This window comes from Solanum dulcamara, chromosome 8 (assembly GCF_947179165.1).
Source record: "Solanum dulcamara chromosome 8, daSolDulc1.2, whole genome shotgun sequence".
NCBI classification, from domain to species: Eukaryota; Viridiplantae; Streptophyta; class Magnoliopsida; order Solanales; family Solanaceae; genus Solanum; species Solanum dulcamara.
In genome coordinates this window covers 8,186,602-8,200,765 of record NC_077244.1, presented here as the reverse complement: position 1 = coordinate 8,200,765, position 14,164 = coordinate 8,186,602, and the positions used below count along the sequence as shown (strand labels likewise).

The window sequence follows — 14,164 nt, the reverse complement described above, 5'->3', positions numbered from 1 at the left end:
ACGGCTTGTTGTATTATCACTCGCTCATATGGTGATAGTTGTCGGTTAGAGAAACTCCCAATTGAATAGATTGTTATTGATATGATTGGTTTGATTGTGATTGTAGATGATTGAGTTGAATTGTAAAACATTGCATTATTTTAATTTGCATATTCATTGAGTTGATTGTTGAGTTGATTGTATATGATCAGATCAGGTTAGATGAATTGTGATTGGATTGTGTATGATTGGATCGAATTAGGTGATGTGTGATGGATTGGATTAAATGATATGTGATTAGATAGTGATGGGTCGATTGAATATTTTATTTCCTTAAATTATTCTTGTCAAACTATTTTAATGACAAAGATTGAAGTTTGATTTGTTGGCCCATGGCCTTTCTTTCTTGAGTTAGATTGTTGATTTGGGATTTGTCCACCAAATACTCTCTTTATTTTAAGTATTCCCCTGATTGAATGAATGAACGGATGTGTGATCAGTCTATGTGGTTCTCTTGGGAGCCAGAAATTGTTTCTGAGTGTCGGTCACGTCTAGGGTACCCTCTCGGGGCGTGATAGCCCCGACTGGGTTCCGACCTGGACCCCCGTGTACCTATCTGTCAGTTATAGTCAAATTAGACTATGCATAATGTGATACTACTCACAAAAAACTCAATAGGTCAAAACTTTTTCATATATATGTAGCATCTTTCATTCGTATCATATCATGAAAGGGTACACAAGCCGACAAGGATGTCATAACATAAAAATATTTACAACATGCCATATAGGCACAACTGAAATAAACTCATAAACAACCCACATACATATGTCTACAGACCTCTAAGAATAGTAACGACCACATATGATGGGACAGGGACTCCGCCGTACCTCTGAACAAATAAATATATACACAGGAGGACCAATACAAAAAAACCTAGGCTACGAAATAGTGAAGCACTTCCAACATAGCTGAGCAGAAATCCTGAGCTAGCGGGTCTTCGAAATGAACATCTGTACCTGCGGGCATGAAACGCAGCCCCCAGGGAATGGGAGATCAGTACGATATATGTACTAAGTATATAAAGCATAACACATCATGACTGAGACAACAACTGAAATAGGGATGAAGGAACCAAATATAAAAGTTAACAAATTATTGTACCTGCATCTTAGGACATGTAGTTATATACATTCTCATACACTGTACCCAGCCTCTAGTGAACTCGATGTCATAATCATTTCATCATATTAACATGTCATCATATATATTACTTCTTCATATCATCGTATACGGCATCATATCATCGTATACGGTATAATCTTATCGTATATGTCATTATATTACATCATAAATGTGTCACTCTATTTTCACATACATGCCTAGATAAGGTATCCGACCCTTTAGTGAGGGACTCAGTGAAGGGAGTGGTGTACGTCTATAGCGTACCAGTATCATATACATATGTACCCGGCTCTCTAGTGAGGGACTCGGTATTCCTTTCTTATTTCACCACACATACCATCATACACGTATCATCATATTACAGCCGTCGTGGGACTCGGTGAATAATCATATCATCATAACATATACCATACCTCAAGTACGAAATCGTCTCCTCATGCGTGGAATTATACATATCCATAGCCGGCCCGGGATGAGTTGAAAGAAGTAGTAAAGTTGCATTTGATATAATGTTCGGCCTATCGTGGGACGCAAAGAAAGAAGGGTTACAATATACACGAGTTTTTGTACCTGCAGGCATGAAACGCAACCCCAAGGGAATGGGGGATCAGTACGATATATGTATTGAGTATATAAAGCATAACACATCATGATTGAGACAACAACTGAAATAGGGATGCAGGAACCAAATATAACAGTTAACAAATATAACAGTTAACAAATTATTACATCACAAATATGTCACTCTATTTTCACATGCATGCCTAGATAAGGTATCCGGCCCTTTAGTGAGGGACTCGATGAAGGGAGTAGTGTACGTCTATAGCGTACCAGCATTATATACATACATACCCGACTCTCTAGTAAGGGACTCAGTATTCCTTTCTTATTTCGCCACACATACCATCATACACGTACCATCATATTACAGCCGGCCTGGGACTCGGTGAATAATCGTATCTTCATAACATACACCACACCTCACATACAAAATTGTCTCTTCATGCGTGGAATTATACACATCCGTAGCCGGCCTGGGATGCAGTGAAAGAAGTAGTAAAGCAGCGCCCGATATAATGTCCGGCCCATCGTGGGACGCAAAGAAAGAAGGGTTGCAACATGTATGAGTAGAGTAGTGAGAAACCATATGCAATTTAAATCATCATCTGAGACTCAATGAAACAGTCAAATGAACCGTCACTCGAAGACCAGAGTAGTAATCATCTCAAGCATCCCCTAAATTTTGTTAGGGATCATATTAACTGGAGCCTCAGGAATACTAGACGTGTATCAAGACAAAGCTAAACAACTTATGGAATAAGAGACATTCGTCATCGTAGAATCCTTAGGAACAGGTGATTATACATTCAAATACTATTTATCATATAGGAGACTCGAGGGTAGTAGTTCAATTACTTTAACATTCAAAAGTGAAAACAAGTCACGAGTTATACTCGGAGCCTATAAATGGAACTACCTCCAACCCATATCATATACCATTTCATTTACATTTAAGATCTTCCGAAAGGAAGAAGAGACATGCTTTACATATACTATTGTTCATCCTATGGGAGCCTTAAAAGGCAATAACTCAACTATTATAGGAGTTTTAACATCACAAAGTGGATAAAGTCTATGAATCATACTTGGAGTTTCAGGAGTGAAATTATCCCCATATTTCGTATCCAAACCATTCATAACTTATACCTAAGACATGCCAAAAAAAAAGAAAGGATAGCCTTATATACCTCTTATCGATTGCTTTTAACACGGCTTGTTTCGTCGTCCTATGAACCTATTTAACACGAAGGAAATACTAATATTAATAATATTTCACTTTCCAATTTCCAAATCTACAGCCAAGTACCCATAGGAATCATTTCCTTATCCATTTCCTTCGACTAGTTTATTACTAGTTTCAAAGTTAGCAAAAATCGGGAAGCATCTCCCCTATAACTTGCTCTATCCAAATTCTAATCTTACCAGTCATATTGCCAACAACAACTATGACGCCATAACAGGGTTTTAGCTCTTTATTTTGCAAAATCTTAACCATACGAAACAGAGTATTACTAGGCTGAAACTAGTAGCCTATATACTCATATTTAACCATGTTCCACCCCTGCAACATAAATAAACCACCTTTTAAGAGTTGAAAGCTAGATTGACTACTGCTCTGGTGCTGTCCCTACCTAAGGGAACGGATGGTTTTGTAATCTATTGTGATGCTTCCAGAGTTGGGTTGGGATGTGTGTTAATGCAGAAAGGTAAGGTCATTGCCTATACCTCCAGAAAACTTAAGACCCATGAGAGGAACTACCCTACTCATGACCTTGAGTTGGCAATGTGGTATTTGTTCTTAAGATCTGGCGTCACTGTCTTTATGGTGTACATGTGGATGTATTTATGGACCACAAGAGCTTGCAGTTTGTATTCAGTCGGAAGGAGCTGAACTTGAGGCAGAGGGGATGGATAAAGTTACTCAAGGATTATGACATTAGCATTCTGTACCACCCAGGTAAAGCAAACGCAGCTTTTGATGCCCTTAGCAGGATATCCATGGGGAGTACGACCCATGTGGAAGAGGAAAAGAAGGAGTTGGCAAAGGAAGTGCATAGACTTGCGCGTTTGGGAGTTAAACTTATTGACTCTAGTGAAGGTGGTACAATAGTCTGGAATGGAGCTGAATCATCTTTAGTTGCAGAGGTGAAAGGAAAGTAAGATCAGGACCCCATTCTCCTTCAACTGAAAGATGAGGTTCACAATCAGGAGGTAATGGGTTTTTCCAAAGGGGGAGATGGAGTGTGGAGATATCAAGGGAGATTAAGTGTTCCAAGTGTTGATGGCATTCGAGAGAGAATCATGGTAGAAGCCCATAATTCTAGGTATTCCATCCATCCAAGTTCGACAAAGATGTACCACAACTTGAGAGAAGTATACTAGTGGAGTGGAATAAAGAGAGATATAACATAGTTTGTGTCTAAGTTCCCGAACTACCAACAAGTTAAAGTTGAGCACCAAAGGCCTTATGGAGTGGTTCAGAATATAGAGATCTGGAAATGAAAGTAGGAGATGATCAACATGGACTTCATTATCAGTTTACCTCAAACCCGCAAACAACATGAATCTATTTGGGTGATTGTTGATAGGATGACCAAATCGGCCCATTTCTTACCGGTTAAGACTATGAATATTGTAGAGGATTATGCCAGACTGTATCTTAGAGAGATTGTTAGACTGCATGGAGTTCTTTTGTCTATCATCTCAGATAGGGGAGCTCAATTAACTGCTCAGTTTTGGAAGTCATTTAAGAAGGGTTTGGGTCCAAAAGTGAACCTTAGTACTACTTTTCATCCACAGACAGATGGCCAGGCAGAGGGTACGATACAGACTTTGGAGGATATGTTGAGAGCCTGTGTCATCGACTTTAAAGGTAATTGGGATGATCATTTACCTCTTATTAACTTTGCATACAATAATAGCTTCCATTCAGTATTCAAATGGCTCCTTATGAAGCTCTGTATGGGAGGAAATTTAGATCACCAATTGGTTGATTCGAAGTTGGTAAAGCTGATTTGATTGGACCAAATTTGGTTCACCAAGCTATAGAGAAGGTGAAAACAATCCAAGAGAGGTTGAGGACTGCTCAGAGTCACCAAAAATCCTACATTGATGTTAGGAGGAGAGATTTGGTGTTCGAAGTGTATGATTGGGTATACTTGAAAGTTTCACCCATGAAGGGTGTGATGAGATTTGGAAAGAAAGAGAAGCTTAGTCCCCCTACTTTGGTACTTATAATATTGTGAAAAGGATTGGTAACGTTTTTTATGAATTGGAGTTGCCCCCAGAGTTAAGAGTTATTCATCATGTGTTTCCCAACTCTATGCTTAAAAAGTATTTGGGAGATCCTTCACTTGTTGTCTTGAATGAAAGTATTGGGGTGAAAGAGAGTTTGAGTTATGAAGAGATTCCAGTTTAGATTCGCAAATTAAGAACTAAGAAAATGGCATATGTCAAAGTCATATGGTGAAATCAATTCATCAAAGAGGCTACATGGGAAACTGAAGAAGATATGAAAGCTAAATATTCTCATCTATTCGTTCCTTATGATGATTATGTTCAAGGTAATATTCCTTACTTCTACCTTTGAGTCGATGTGTATTCTTGAGTTTGAGACATTGACTATTTGAATACGTGTTGTTTGAGCATTTGAGTATCGAAGTTTTTGAGAAATTGATGTCTTGATGATATTCATTTTTGATGTCTTCTAGTTTCATCTTCATTTGAGGACGAATGATCCCATGGGGGAGATATTGTAACACCCCCTAAAACGTTGTATGTGGTGTTTCAATTCTCGATAAAAATAATACTATTTCTGTATTTTTGGCAAACGTTTCATAGGATGGTCCAAATTAGGTGATTAAAATTTATGAATAACCCCAACATCATTACCTTCAACTTTCTTGAAGAACATATCTTACGATTCGGAGGCTAAGTTGGTCAAATAAATTATTTTTTGCAAGACATGGTGTTGTGATGAAATAGAGTATTTGTAGCAGAAAAATCATATTTCTTTGTAGGATGTTCCAAATCGGTTGATTCTTGAATGACATGAAAGTAGACGTCTAGAGATACAATTCATATGGGACACCAAATACTAATGAGGAAGTTATCTTATTCAAATGCAGCTCCGAAAAAGAGTATTCTGTTAAAAGAACATTCAGCTCACCAACCATGAAAAGATCTAGATCCATTTGTCATCACCCATGACATCCATAGTCCTCTATTTAACATCACCCATGACATCACAATCCTCCATAGAATTTTCAAGATCATCCTTTGTAATTATTTTTATTTATTGTTAGGTCCCTCCTCTACACCTATAAATACCACCTTATTTCCTTATTTTATTCATCAAGCTTTCTCAAGCAACTCTTGTCTCTATACACTTCTTTACTCATTCTCAAATATTGTTTTAGTTTATAGAAGTGCAGAAATACTATTCTGATGATACTTATACTCCAGGTAGTATAAAAAATACTCCGACGAGGAGAAAATAATAGGGGTTCAAGAGTGTTCATTGAGTTCTTCAATTCAGAGTAAAAGTTTCGAATTCCAGGTATGTAAGGATATTCATAGCATTGGATTGAGTTCGTCCATGCGCCCAATAATTAAATTCATCGTAATTGAGTTATAGTTGAGTTTTACCTTAATTCTTGTATTCTAAATGAGTTAATACTTCTTCTATTTAGTTAGATATATTTATGTATTGAGATTATTATTATTTTTATCTCTCATATTATTTAAATTATTATTCGTGGCTACTTTCCCATGAACCCTAATTGATTTGATATTCATTTACCGTGTTTTGAGTAAATATGTTGGCTTTTAATATGCATTGATAAAAAGAGTGATTTAAATTAATACTATATATGTATTTTATTGAGTTTTGAAAGAGCAAAAAAATTGAGTTTAAATGAATTTGATTATTTGGAGTAAATGATGTTTTGATGAGATGTAAATGATGTTTCGAAGTGTAATGATTGATGAAGAGGTAATGAGATGAGTTTTATGTTTTAAATAAAAGTCCAATAAGACTAGACGATGAGGTTAATATGATCACATATTTTGGGAGTAGTATTGAACACCGAGTTGGGTAAGAGTTTAATTGACTCAAACACTAGAACTACATAGCCAGCGTAGGATGGAGGTTATGACTCTTAAGTCCCAAAAAAGGACATTGATGATTTTATCCAAGATGGTGATGTCCTTTACCCTAGCAAGGTATTGGATGGATGTGGCAACGACATATTTTTGTTGTATCATCACTAGCTCATAAGTGATGGTTGTCGGTTAGAGAAACTCCCAACTGAGTAAGCATTGCTTATTATTATTTTTACACTTGCATTACATATTGATGTTGAGATAATGTTTAGTTCTGAGCTGAGTCTTTCTGAAAGGAGTTTCTTGATATCTATCCTTAATTTCCTGCCATTTTACTTACTTGTACATTCTATGTATTGATGTCATTCAACCTGCATCATTTTTGTAACACCCCAGAATTATTTTTCACAAAGACTCGAACATTTCTTCACGTGTGTGTAGACTCGGACCGAAGGACTTGTAATTTTATATATGAGTTAGGATTAATTCCTAAGTATTTGAAGTGTGTTAGATGTGGTTTAGGGTCACCTTCAAACGAGCATATCTCCTAGAATATAATAAACTGGGTGGCCCACGACCTACCAAATTAGAGTCATTGAGTCTTCTTTCCAACGCCACCAAGATTACAATTTTTAGAGTTAGAAGTCAAAAGTCATGACTATCTTACGACAGACTACTACTATAGGAATTTCAGGCCTAGACCATAACTGCAGAAAATTTTAGGCTTGGCGACGCAAGGGCGCGACGCGCCACTATAGAGCCAAGAACAAGCCTTAGTAGTTTGGTCCTTGGCGCGGCGCCACTATAGGCCTGTAGGGTTTTAAGCCCATTTTCCAGAACCTAGAAAATCTAGGCTTGGCGCTGTAAGGGCGCGATGCACCACTATAGTGCCAGAAAATAGCCTCAGTAGTTTGGTCCTTAGCGCGACGCGCCACTATTGGGTTTGCAGGGTTTTAAGCCTATTTTGACTTGGCGCTGCAGTGGCATGGCGTTCCACTATAGCGCCAGCAAGATTTTTGCCCAGTTTTTCAGGTTTTTGAGGAAGGGAAAATTAGACTTTTTTCTTAATTATATATACCCAACTTGGAACAATTTGGACTATATTTTCTCAGATTTTTGCCTCTCCAAAGAAACCCTATTATTCATCCCTCTTCTCCTCCAAATCTTCTCCAACAAAATCCTTTCAAAAGCTCAAGGATTCAAGATCTTCAAGATCTTCAAGATCTTCAAGTCAAGTCTTGATTTCCGGTGAGATGATATTCAAGCAAGGTATATAAGGCTAACCTAAAATATGGATTAATTTCTTCCACATGCCCATAAATGTATTGGATAGGAGTTGTGAAAGATTTGAACCTTCTATGAAGGTCTTCTTGAAATTTCCTAGACTATAGAATATTACTAAAATGTGTTAATGATGTTCTTGAGTTGAGTTTGTTGAGAGTATGGATTCATGTTTCATTCACATGAAAACCAAGATGAGATTTCTTTTGTCATAATCGTCTTGAGGTTGAGATGGATGATTGTTTTGTGTATATATGTATTGATTGGAAATAAAAATAATGAATTGGGATAGTTGTGAATGTGAATGGCATAAAAAGAAATGAAATATTGATAGAGCTAGAATGTCACTTTTGTTTCTGTAAATTGAACATAGAATTAATAAAGATTTTGGAGTAGATGTTTTACGATGATGTGAATGATGATATTTTGATGATGATACGAATGATGATGTTTGATGACGATGTATAATGATGGTGTGAATGATGATGTAAAGGGTGGTTAATTAACATATGTAGAATGATTGATGATGGGGTATGTTGATGATGAGGTTTGAGGTGAAATGGATTGGAGTCTAATGTGACTACATGATATGTGATTGACATAATTTGATTTGATTGGAGTCATATGAGTATAAATTATTATTTGAGAATGAGTTTTAAATAAATGATCTGTGAACATTTTTGCATAAACTATTTATACACTATTTTGAGTTTAAAGAATGATTATTTTCATCTTTGATTTAAAAGGAGTTTAAGCATGAGTTGAGTTTGAGAAGTCTTTTAATTATTTTGAACATTAGCATTTTGAATATAAACGAGTTGAGCATTTTTACATAAAAATGTATATTTTGAGTTTGATTTGAGGAGTTGAGATTATGTTTTAAAGACATCTAATATTTTCTGCATTCATTGAGTTGAGATGGTATCAAATCCTTAAAAGAAGATTTTGATGATTGAGATGAGTTGATTGGAAATGAGGTCCAATGAGGCCAGATTTGACTGAGTTTTGAAAAGATTCCAATAAGACTAAATGAGTTGATTTGAAAGAGTCCAATGAGACTAAATGAGTATTTTGAGTATTTTACTCACTTGATAGATATGAGCATATTGAGTCTTGAGAGGAGTATCGAGCACCGAATTGGGTAAGAGTATAGTCCATACTCGAACTAATAAACTACGTCTCCAAACGTAGGATAGGATTAAACCGTTAAAGTCGGATGTTTCCCATGGTATTGAACCATTAAGTCGGATGTTTCCAATGTGATTGAACCGTTAAAGTCGGATGTTTCCCTATTTTATTGTTCCGGCATGATAGGGCTTGATTTGTTATGTATCCATGATTGTTGATTTGTTCTTGCCCTGGCAAGTTATGAATAGACGTGACAACAACGTCGGCTTGTTGTACTATCACTAGCTCATATGGTGATAGTTGTCGGTTAGAGAAACTCCTAAATTGAGTGGATTGTGCATGATATGATTGGTTTGATTGAGATTGTTGATGATTGAGTTGGATTGTATAACATTGCTAAGTTCTAATTTGCATATTTATTGAGTTGAGTCCTTTGACTTGATTGTTGAGTTGATTGGATTGGATTTGATTGGATTAGACGATATGTGATTGGATTGGATTAGATGATTTGTGATTAGATTGAATAGAATTGTATGTGATTAGATTGGATTTGATGGTATGTGATCGGATTAGATCGGATTGTATATGATTGGATTGGATCGAATGACATATGATTGGATTGAGCCGATTGTAGATGATTGGATTAGATCGGATGATATATGATTGGATTGGATTGGATTGCATATGATTGGATTAGATCGAATTATAAATGATTTGACTGAACTGTATGGTACATGATTAGATGGTATATGATTGGTCTCTAGCTAAATGGTGTTCTTACTTTAGACTTATGACACTTTGATTGAATCTCTCTTATCTTTCTGATTTGAGATATTTGAACAAGCGATTATTCTTCCTTGAGGTATATTTTATTATGATATATTACATACTCATACATTCCATGTACTAACGTCCATTTGGACCTGCATCATTTCATGATGCAGAGACAGGTTTAAGAGATCGTCAATAGGAGCACCATTGAGGATCTATTCACACTCAGCTTGTTGGTGAGTCCTCCTCTACATTCGGAGGACACCACTTATGTTATTCTTGCGTTGAGTTTAGTCTTTTTCATTCTGATTTAAGGTAGCCATGAACATGTCATTGGCACCAATTAGATAGTAGTGATAGAGGATTCATAGACTAGATAGTGATGGGTCGAGTGAGTATTTTATTTCCTTGAACCATTCTTGTTAAACTATTTTAAATGAGAAGGATTGGAGTTTGGTTTAGATTACCCACTAGATTATTCTTTATTTTAAACTTTCCGCTGATTGATTGATATGGAATGGATGTGTGATTGGACCAAGTGGTTCGCTTGGGGACTAGCAATGGTCTTCGAGTGCCGGTCACATCTAGGGTACCCTCTCGGGGCGTGATAATTTAATGATGCAGATACAAGTGTTAGAGATCCTCAACAGGGGCATCGTTGAATATCATTACTTTTCAGCTATTTGGTGAGTCCTTCTTGTATTTAGAGGAACTCTTTATCCTTTTATTTTTTGTTGAGTATTATGTTTCTTTTGAGGTAGCCATTCACATGTCATTGACACCATCTGATAGTGTTAGAGGCTTCATAGATAGAGTTTGATGATGTAATCAGAGTAGTTCTCCTTTGAAACTACTTCTTCTAAGGAGTATTTCTTTCCTTTGATGTTGATGATGGCGAGCCCACATTAGTATCCTTTTTTTCACTTAAGTCTTACGCTAATACCAAATGAGTGATGACATCAAGTGGTTCTCTCGAAGGCCAGAGATGGTTTCTGAGTGCCGACCACGCCAAAGGTACCCTTTTGAGGTGTGACAAGAAGTTCATAGTAGAGATTGTTTTTCAACTTGTTTCAAATACAGATACAAGATATTGAGAAAGGAGTATAAATACTTGGAGAAAGGGGACAATTTATACAAAATAACCAAGTTTCAACTACTAAAATGACCACTAAACCTGGAACAAGAATAGTTGATTTTGAGTCTCACTTACCATAAAATAGAGGACTAGTTTTAGTAATTTATTAGCATAAATAAGTTAGTAATTTGAAAGTGGTATCCTAAGAATATGTAATGACTCTGAAGGTCATTTTTGAAATTCTTGAAAAATTACCATTTACCCCTCCCGATAGTTGCCCCGAGACATGGTTGATCAGTTTATGAAGTTGGTTTTATTGAAAAGTTGTGATCTTTGGAAATTTTTGAGTTTTGGAGACTTTAAGTTGTTCAAAAGTGATTTTTGATAACAAAAGAAGCAATGAGTCTTAGAATGAAATTATGAAAATTTCATCTCCTGAGAAATTTAGAATTTGATCTAAGAGTGTAGTTATTTTTAGTTTCGAAGTCTTAACGCGGAATTGAGCCTTTAAGTTGGAAGTTTAAGTGAAATTAGTCGAACAATTGACTTTGATTAACTTTTGGAGTTTGAACACTTTGATTGAACTTTCAATGATTCCATTAGATTCGAGGGATGATTTTAGGCCGATGTGATATCTTGGTTGAACATTCAGAGGTTTCGAGGACAATTTGATTTTTTAGGTGAAAATTAGTTTATTGAGACTAAAATGGGTTCAGGATCATTGAGACCTCGAATCCATTTATGACGGTTTCATTGAGTTTGGAATGTTGAATTTAGTTGGATAACATATTTGTTTTGTGTACTCGGGATTCTAAACGAATCTTGAAAGTCTATTCAGTGAATCTTTGTTTTTGGTGTGTTGTTGAAATTGCTAATAACTAGTGCTTCTTCGTGTTCGCGAAGCTTGTCTGCATTTGTAAAGGGTAGATTGGGGTGGCTTCCACGTTCGCAGGGTCTTGGCCGCATTTGTGGAGGGCTTGATACTTGACCTTTGTATTCGCAGAGTAACTCCCGCGTTCGTGAAGGGTCTGGAGTTAAACTCCGCATTGGCAGAGTGGAGCCTATGTTCTCAAAGAGTAAATTGCCAAGAAGTCTCATGACCTGAATTCGGGTGTGATGGAGACCAAGGCAAGTCAGCCTAAGAGTCTGAAAAATTCAAAATAAGCAAAAATAAAAATGGAAATGTAAACTCTAATATGATATAGATAAGGATATGCAGAAAAATAAATTCTAAACTACCCAAGACTTGGTGTCACATGTACAAGCCATTAGTTTTTGACAGAAATAAGAAAGTACAAGTCCAAATGCCTCAGTCCTCAAATAGAACTAAACATAAGTTAAATGGGAAGCAAGAGTTTGCCGGAGAAGACAAGTTGCTACCTCTCACACGTCCGGAAGCTCGATCCGATCCACAGAAATGCTAAGAGCGGTTGGTACTGGACTTAGATCCTACACAGGTGTAGAAGCAAGGAGTGAGTACCAATAAGAAGGTGCTCAGCAAAATAAAAACTAAAGCCTAGGTAAAGCAATGTGGAACATAACTTCTCATGACATCCCAACCATATACCTCCACAACTACACACTTGTACTCAGACAACCTAGTCTATACAGTTTATACATCAATTATCTCAGAAATATCAGACATTCCACAAATAGAGAGTATATATATGTTCTCATCATCATACTCAACACACACAGGTAAGCTCAATTATTTACAGCCACAGGATGAAATAGATGTAAATGCAAAGTCAAATCATCATGATGCATGTCTGTCCTATGATAGACATCTGTTGATCACCTCAGACTGGAATCCATGGGGTCTCGCGTAGACCATGTATCAATCATCATTATCGGAAGAAACCTCAGCCATAATATCCATCGAAAAAGACCTCGGCCATTGGAAGAGACCTCGGCAAATCACCTCGATCGATAGAAACCTCGGTCCCAATATCCAGTATCTCACTCATATCAGTTCTCAGCCAATCACACATAAGTATATGAACAAGTAATGAGTGATATATGATAAATATTCACATATGATGTCATATAGTCCACAATTACACAATAAGTCAATATCTCGTAATTCACAACATTTAGAAAATTACCTATACCCGAATTTCACGATTAAATCATATAATGCAACCCAATCCAATAATCCAATACACCCTAATTCACTCACATAGGAAAATACAAGCTTCAACATACTTAATAAAGGTTAGAATTCCACTTGCCTTAGACAAAAGTCACGAACAATCCGAAATCAAAGCTTTTCCTCTCCGACAATACTCCAAATCACCACAATCTAATCAAACATAGACACAATCACATTTCAAAGTTATTGATACTAATATCAAACAATTCGGGTAAAAAGGATAAAATGGTCAAAAATACCATATCGAAAAATGAACTCGTAAATATGATTTTTAGATGAAAACATTCTTCAAGTAGTAAGAAATCTAATGGTGAAAACCACTCCAAAAACGAGGTTAAAATGACTTCACAATCAATAGAAAACCAAATTTGCATTATTCTTGAAAAACCCCAATTCCTCCAACTCAAAATCACCAATTTCATATTTACAAATCCAAATTAAATAATGGGTAATCAAGAAAAATAGCTTAGAATATATTACTCAATGTTTTCCCCACAAGAAATCCCTTTCAAATCACCTACCCCAAGCTTTGAAACTCAAAAATGGTGGACAGTGGCTTAAATCCCGACTATGGAGTAAATATCACTGTTCAGGTGAGATTTGCTCTCCGCAAACGCGGACAACTTACTCCGTGAATGCGGACAACTTACTCTGCGAATGCATAGGCAGCAGAAATAATCCTCCACGAAAGTGGTACAGTGACCGCGAATGCGGAGGAGGATTAACTATCCTTTCGCGAAGGCGGCCTTGTCTCCATGAACGCAAAGAGGGAAACCATTACCCTCCGCGAACTCGGTGAAGACTTCGCAAATGCGGAGAAGGATTTCACAGGCACCAGTTAGCGGGTCCTAGCAAGTCTCAAAGTCACGGAATCGACCCTCAGGATTCGTTCGGAACCCCATGTACACAAACCATATATGCAACCCTAC

General features: G+C 36.7%; 1 long non-coding RNA gene across 1 annotated transcript; it reads right to left on the bottom strand.

Annotated features, from left to right (window-relative positions):
• Nucleotides 1-761: 761 nt before the first annotated feature.
• On the bottom strand, nt 762-12,957 carry LOC129901360 (uncharacterized). The gene is made up of 4 exons (XR_008769823.1): nt 12,882-12,957; nt 12,464-12,532; nt 1,578-1,734; nt 762-998 (listed from the first exon to the last, which is right to left on the bottom strand). It is a non-coding gene; the product is annotated as an uncharacterized LOC129901360 (long non-coding RNA).
• Nucleotides 12,958-14,164: the final 1,207 nt, after the last annotated feature.